Raw genomic sequence first — 7,779 nt, forward strand, 5'->3', positions numbered from 1 at the left:
TGAGCTGATTTCATCCAAATTCTAACATATATTGTAGATAGTGTAAAAAGTAGCACAAATAATTCAGTATTCATAAGAATGCAAGAGCTTTCAAAAGAGGTGTCTTACATGCAAATAAAAGAAATCCATGAAATACATTACCAGCTATTTATACATTGTAATTAATTTAACACTTTTCCACCTAGAATGTCTTTTGAATATCAGATGTGTGGTTAAAAATGAATATACACCTTCCTGTACAAATCTCTACACTTTCAAATATAAAATCAAATTACTATACTAATGGGCTCACCATATTTCCATGCATGTACATAAAAGAGCATTTTTAAATTTGCAGCTTACTAGGCAGTTTTAAATTGTGGTACAAGCCTACGTACAGTAAATTTAAGCCTCTGGACAGCAGACTTGCCTTTCTTAATTACCTTTCAAAGATTTCTTAAAGCAAGTTCCTGGACCCCAAGGCTTCCTAGAGTCACTGACTGCAGACACACTGATGCCACTCCTCGTCTTTCCTGCTGGATTTCACAACACAGAATATTTTTAACCCAATGTTGTGGACCCTTTATAAAATATTATTTAAAATGTTTGAAAATTAGAATATCTATATAAATAGATAAAGTAACCGCTTATCACATTCATACTGAGCATATGTATAAGCATATTCCAAAAGGAATAAATCATGTTTAGTGTTTGGAGAAATACACTGCAAAATATCCTGATTATAAAAATGACTCAAAGTACACCAGTGTCTAACAAGCAGAATTCTTATGGATTGAGCCAAACAGGATCATAAGAGCTTTTGGCTGCTAATGTTGCAGAATCCCATCTGGCTTCATGGAACAACTTATTTTCCTCTCCATTTAAGCTTCCAGTACGAAATTAAAAAAAAAGAGAAAGAGAGAGAGAAAACAAAGAAAAGACCTTTTCTAACGTATGCAAATTATATCCATAAGTTATTCCAAAGAGGGAGAAAATACTTCACTCTTATTACAGAACAAACAGAAAAATAAGAGTCTAATTCTTGGCACACAAGTTCCACATAACAGTAAACAGTCTGTGTAACACACAGGAAATGGGTAAGAAAGAAACCTTAAAGGCCAAGTTTATAAGAATTCAAGTGATTGATTTGCCTGGTTAGCTGGGTAAGTCACAGCATAACTGACCCCCTCTCACACACACACATTTGTTTTGTGCATTTTATTTTCTTTTTTTTTCCTTTTTAAGCCCAACAAAACAAAACCTTTAATACGGGAAAGAAGATTTCTTTTAATACCCCAGAACAAAAATTCTGAGTAATCCATGTTTCCTCACTCAAGCACTCATTGTTAGTACAGTCAAGGCAGAAAAGCTTTTTCAGCGAAGTAAATGCCATCACAAGGAAACGCCTGGCTATAGGGGGTATGAGCCTGAAAGAGTCTTTTTATCTGATGTTGTTCTTTAGAAATATTTTCTGTATTTAATGCACAGCTCTGGTCCAATAAAATATGACTAAGAAGACTAAAGAGGTTTCTCTACAATGGAAGATGGTATTTTACAGAATGCACTTAGTGCAGTTCATAAATAGTAGAGGTACTCTGTGTTTTCCAATTTTCAGGGTGAACTGAATTGCTGCTGGAAATAAGGGCTCACATTATGTCTGTGGTAAATCAATTCTCTGGATAAAGCTGTCTATTTTTCTTCATATTAGGAACTGATAGAAGTATTCCTATTTAGTCTGATGCCAGTAGCAGATCACCTGTCATTCACTTCACAACTTAGGCATTGCTACAGCCTTTAGGAAATCAGACAGATAGTTTGTATTCTGCATAAATTAAGGACTTACTTAAATGCATTACCTGACATGATGACAGAACACGTATCTCAAGGAAAGCATGAGACTTATTACCCACAAAAAGCGGGGTTTAATTTTTTTTTTTAATCATTGCATGACATATCAGAGTAGATGAGAGAACTAAGTAGGACTTTAACAGTTATGGAATGGGTAAAAAGCAAATTTGGTACTTAAAAATATTCCTACAACCTGAACAACTTGATTTTGCCTATATGTCTTTCAATTTCCAGGAACTGTAAAGCTACAACATAGCTTTATTATATTATTATATGTACTTATAATGATATTGGTAAGTCAGCACTAAAGTGGCTGTTCTGCAATTGTTTTCTAACATAATAGTGATTGATCTTATTTTATGATGGTACCAATAAAAGAAATAGTAAGACTCAAAACTTAATTGCAAAATACAGCAATACTTTCTAACCACTAGATTGGACTAGTTTATAGATCAATTTAGCGTCCTTTGAAATTGCTGCCAAAATATTTTTAGAGCATTAACTTGCTCTTGACTTAAAGCTCAGCAGAGGACTTAGAAAACAATTATGCATAGGTTCTAGGCATCTCAAAACAGAGTAACACTTCCCTGTTGAAAAGTACCTAAGGATGTAAAAGATCACCTCAAAAAAGGGGGGTGAAGAGGTAACAAAAACAAATATTACAAGAGAAAAGCACCACCTTTCTCAGCAGCAACATTCCACCCTTGAAAAGAAACCCTTCACCAGTCCTTCCTCCTCTAAAGTGAGAATTAATGACTAGCTAACAACATCACCTCACAGATAAAAATGTTAAATTGGATCCAAGATGCTTTAATGTAATCCACTGATGATGTAATACATGATAACAAAATCCTTGGAATGTTGCTATCACTGAAAACAACATTCACTTTCTGGTTCATTGATTCCGTTTGTTACTCATTACACCAATTTTTAGACACTCTTTTCCTTTTCAGTTTCTACTAATAAAAGTTGGTGGATAAGCTTAGAACAAAGAGAGACTTTGTTGCAGAGTGATATTTTAAGACAAAAAACTGCTAAGTTCTTTTCCTAAGAACACCTTTAAACCTGTGTGATCATAAATACAGATGATGCCAAGAACAGCAGTGATGCCTGACAGATTACTCTCTTATTATTGACATACAGTTTTTAATACTTATTATTATTTACTCATGGCTGCCTGTTTTCACAAGTGACATTATGCCATTTCCTTCAAGTTGGAAGTGTTACCCCTTAATCCCTGTCCAATGGTTATATCCTCTATTTCTGAAATAATCTTTCCCAGTTCCAAGTGAAGCATACTGCAAACTTGTATTTTTTCTTAAATATTTCACTGGCATTATTCCTGGGGAACCTTGGCTTGTGGAGACCTCTTGCCAAGTTCTGCTGTTCTTTCACATAGTTTCAACCCCATGGTTTGAAAACTTTGGGATTGTTTCCCTCTTAAGTTTGTACAGGCATGCCTCCACTCGTGCATTAATTCAGGTCACAAGGGTATTTTAAAGATAATCCTCGCTAACAGTGGTTTTGTTTACATCGTGGAGTTGGCTGGGAGGACGTGAACTGAATTCTTTTTGGATGAAACTGCACCTCAAAGCCAAGAGTGCACAGCGTGCTCCAAGGACTGAGAAGCCCTTGGAAAGGCTCAGGCTGGAGGAAACTGAGGCCACAGATCAAGACATCAGGCTCTGAGCACCAGCTCTCTTTGCTCTGTAAAAGCAGTTTCATGGGGCTGCTCTCACTAGTCTGTACTGCCAAGCATCCACTTCAATCATTCATCGTGGTTACCTCACCGAGCCTTATGAGCCTGGAGTATGACTGCAGCCCAAAGAAACTTCCTCCACACATCCCAATTTTCTTGATTTTTTAAATCTTTCCTTACTGTCCTTTCTTCCCTTTATTGTGAACTTATTACCTAACTTATTGTTAGGTAACTCTTCAGCAAACTAAATTTGGTTCAGGAACTATTTTGTTACTTCAATCTACTTACTGATCTTCAAAGGCAACACTATTTGCCAAAAGACTGCCTAGCATGAAGTTGCTAAATTTACACTTCCTTTACTACACAAGCAACAATGTTCTTCAAAGGTGCTCCCCGAATCCCAGAGAAATTACAAACACTCCCTTTCGAGGTGGTGCCCGAGTAATATGATTGCAATAGAATTAAGTACATCTCCTGGTAAACAGTTTGGAGAACACAAGATCATTTAATGGTAGACAAGAGACATTAAGAGCTTAGCTTTCATTTAAAGGATTGATTTTAAAAAAGAGCAGTGGGAGGGGGTTTCATGCTGTCACATTGGAAGAGTGGGAAAAGCAGACATGTGTGATTTGCATGGTGAGACCCTGCCATCCACTGAAGGAGTACAGTACATTATCACGTACATGCTGTACTTGTGAGAGCAAAATTCATATGGCCAGGAAAATGCAACCAATTAAGTGGTAAATCCAACTGACTGAACAGTGACAAATTAATTACAAAGTGCTGGTTCACACAAACACAGATGCTTCCCTGATGTAACTTACTGTGACAGGAGCTACAGAGCCTTGAACTAAAGGATGGTTACAAAATATTACTAAAAACACTTGGCATTTGTTACAAGAGTGCATTTAAAGTTCTGAATTCTGATTAGCTATTACACACAATATTAGTTTTGCATAGTAACAGTGTCTTAAATTTAAGTAGTGAAAAATGATAAAAAACGATCAGGGCATATCAAATTAACCTTTGAAAGCAAATTTTCCTGACCTTTCTGAAAGAGGAGAGTTGGATATTTTCTTGGTAGTACCCTCTATTGCCTTTTTAGTGCTGTCTTCTGTGACCTTCTCTCATTATCTATTTTATTGCTCAAAAAAACACACCCCAAACCAAAACAACAGGGAAGGGAGATGCAAAGTTTCACTAGCAGAGTACTCAGAAAAGCTAAAAGAAGCAGACAAAAAGTTGAGGATCAAGATTTTTAAGGATTTCTGTAAAATGGAATGAGGCAAGCCTGAAAGAACTTAATAAATGGATGACAGGAATTAATCATAAAAAGAGAGCTCTTCCCAGTAAAACTTTAAAAACAAGTAAAACTTAAAGCAAACAAACAAAAACTCCCCCCACCCCAGCCCTTTTGAGATTAAACACCATTTCTTGGCTTAATAAATGTTTGCTTTTAAGGACAAGCATTTTGAATCAGCGTTACTGTTACTTCTCATTACCAACAAAATGGTATTTCCTAGTTAAAGCTCCTAAGAGATAAGCTGCTTTCCAAAACAGTTGCACAGCTGTTTTACAGAAGCCCTGAAGTGCAACGTTACCATTCCACATATTACCACATCAGAATGCCTGTCTGCAGACAGCTAAGCTGAGCTGTTATGTCTGGTCTTTCACAGCAGCTTATCTTTCATATTAGTAAATAAAACACCCCAAGGAAATTACAGTTAGAGGGCTGAGATTAAAACTCCTTTTAATTTACATCCTCACACTTAGAACTGCACTTGCTTCATGAGAAATTGCCCAGGAGTGTTGAGGCCATGCAGGCTCTCAGCACAGCTACAAGCAGTAGTTAAGCACAAGGTTCCCATGGATTGGTGTTCTCAGTACTGGAGAGGCACAGCTAGGAAAATTAGGATTTACACATTTACCTGATAGCCCTCCGCTCAGCAAAGAGACCTAAAAAGCAAAACTTTGTATGTGAAAACAACTGCACCATATTTCAGCTGAAAATGCATGTCTTAAGCCTGACTAAGCACATTTAAAGGAAATTAATAAATATAAAGGTAGGCAGGGTGCTTAGAAGCAACAACACAAAACACTGAGTGGGGTGTAAAGACCAAATTCCCTGAATCTCTTGGTCACTCTACTGCCCTTCAAGTTGCCAATTAATGCTCACACCTACAGTAACATGGATTAAAAAAAAAGGAATAATCCCTTGTCTGCTTTGCTCCTCAGGCACAAACAACCCGTCAATGCAAACTGACTTGGAGCACCCAGATAGAACTCATGCATTACTTTGCCATCCTAAAATGTAATAGCAGAATGGCACGGAAGTCTGACAGCCACAAAAACCAACTCCAAAGCAGCCTTTTTGCACAGATGCATGAGGATTTCATGCAGTATGTGATCCTTGTACCAAATTCAACATTTTTAGAGCAACTCAGGGTTCCAGCACCTGTGGATGTAATTACTTACTTATGCCTATAACCAAGGTGGGAAGGAGAGGTGAACATACAGAGATCCCCTCAGGAGGTTCTTTGTTCACAGAATGATCACAAATGTTCTAAAAGTAAGAGATAACTAATGGTTGAAGCAGTAACAAAGGGGGGAAAAATAAAAATCCAGCATTTGGCTAATAGGACTGCTCCCATTTTCATTCCTTCCAACAGGTCTTCATTCAGACCAGTGGTCCCATAGGGGAGGAAAAGAAAGAGATGTTGCAGAACAAAATCAAACACCAAAAAACCAAGAAGTACAAATAATATAAAATAATTAAATAATAAAAGTACAAAACTAACTGTTTTCTAAAAGCACTTACTAATCACATTAGAGAGTAAAAAATAAAATATATTAGAGTACTTCCCTCAGATTTGTGGATGGAAGAACAAAGCAGTAGGTTCAAACAGCTTCCATGACAGTAAAGGCAATTCACAAGATAAACCTAGCATTTTATTAAGTTCAAAATAAAAAACCAAAAATAATTGGAAAACCATCAAGATCCATACTGTTCAAGGAAGTCAGAAATGCAGATGGATTATATGTAAGAACTTAACTTTTCTTTGGTAGAAAAGAAATTGTTAACTTAAAACTAAATGTTTCATTTAAATAAGACATATAAGTAAACCACAATAATTACAAAATACTTATACACAGCAAAACAGTTTTACAAGTATTATTTTCAAGAGAATAGTTTTAGATTAGACATTAGAAGAAATTCTTTACTGAGCGCTTGGTGAGGCACTGGCAGCATTTCCCAAGGAATTTGTGGTCTTCCCACCCCTGGAGGTGTTCAAGGTCAGGCTGAATGGAGCTCTGAGCAACCTGGTCTGGTGGAAGGTATCCCTTGTCAAAGGAAGGCAGGGGCTGGAACTCAATGATCTTTAAGGTCCCTTCCAACCCATTATTTTAATTACTGTATTATCCAAAGCAAAATAAACCAGAAAATTATCAGCCCACAATTCAGAGGAAAACTTCGCAGAATTACATGTTACTGTTCGTCCTTTGTATTTGATTTTTGTAAAGATACTTAGATTCAGAGTTGATAAAAAGCCAACAGTGTCACAGAAAGAGACATGAAAATACTTCCACGACAAACTGAACTGTAAGAACCACAGCATCCTATAAGAAAAAATTCTTACCATGAGATTTTCTTCTGGCAAAGCAGGGGAGTTAAATTTAACTATTTAATAAATGAGAGCACATGACACTTCTCCCCTTTCAGCTCCCTTTGCTCCAAATATTCCTCTCTGAGGTGAGGCCTAGAAGGCTGACAGAACATCTGTGTGTTCTATATGCTAATGGGTGTGGGGAAAAGCTTTTGCAAGAGCTGCATATAACTTGTCCCACAGGGTCCAGGTAATCACTGAGTTAAATGGAGTCTTCAGCACTGCCAGGGTCAGTCTGCTCTTTCCTGAATGAGGGAGGAGGGATTGAAAGGGAAGAGGTGGCAGAATGAAAAGTCCTCAATTTGTTACCATCATTGGAGCCAGAAAGTTTATTACATTTATTTTTGAAAGTAAAACAGACTTTATACACAACAGACGTGTATAACACATTTCCTAATAATGATCTAGTAAACCAGTGAGCTGTCCCTTAACTGTGTTTTCAAAATACAGCTTGCAAGAAACTGATGCACAGGAAGTTCCACTGGACATGAGGAAGAACTTGTTCACTGTGCAGTGACCATGCCCTGGAACAGATTGTCCAGAAAGGCTGTGGAGTCTCCCTCACTGGGGATATTCCAGAACCCCCTG

Source organism: Prinia subflava, chromosome 25 (assembly GCF_021018805.1).
Source record: "Prinia subflava isolate CZ2003 ecotype Zambia chromosome 25, Cam_Psub_1.2, whole genome shotgun sequence".
In the NCBI taxonomy this organism is placed as follows: domain Eukaryota; kingdom Metazoa; phylum Chordata; class Aves; order Passeriformes; family Cisticolidae; genus Prinia; species Prinia subflava.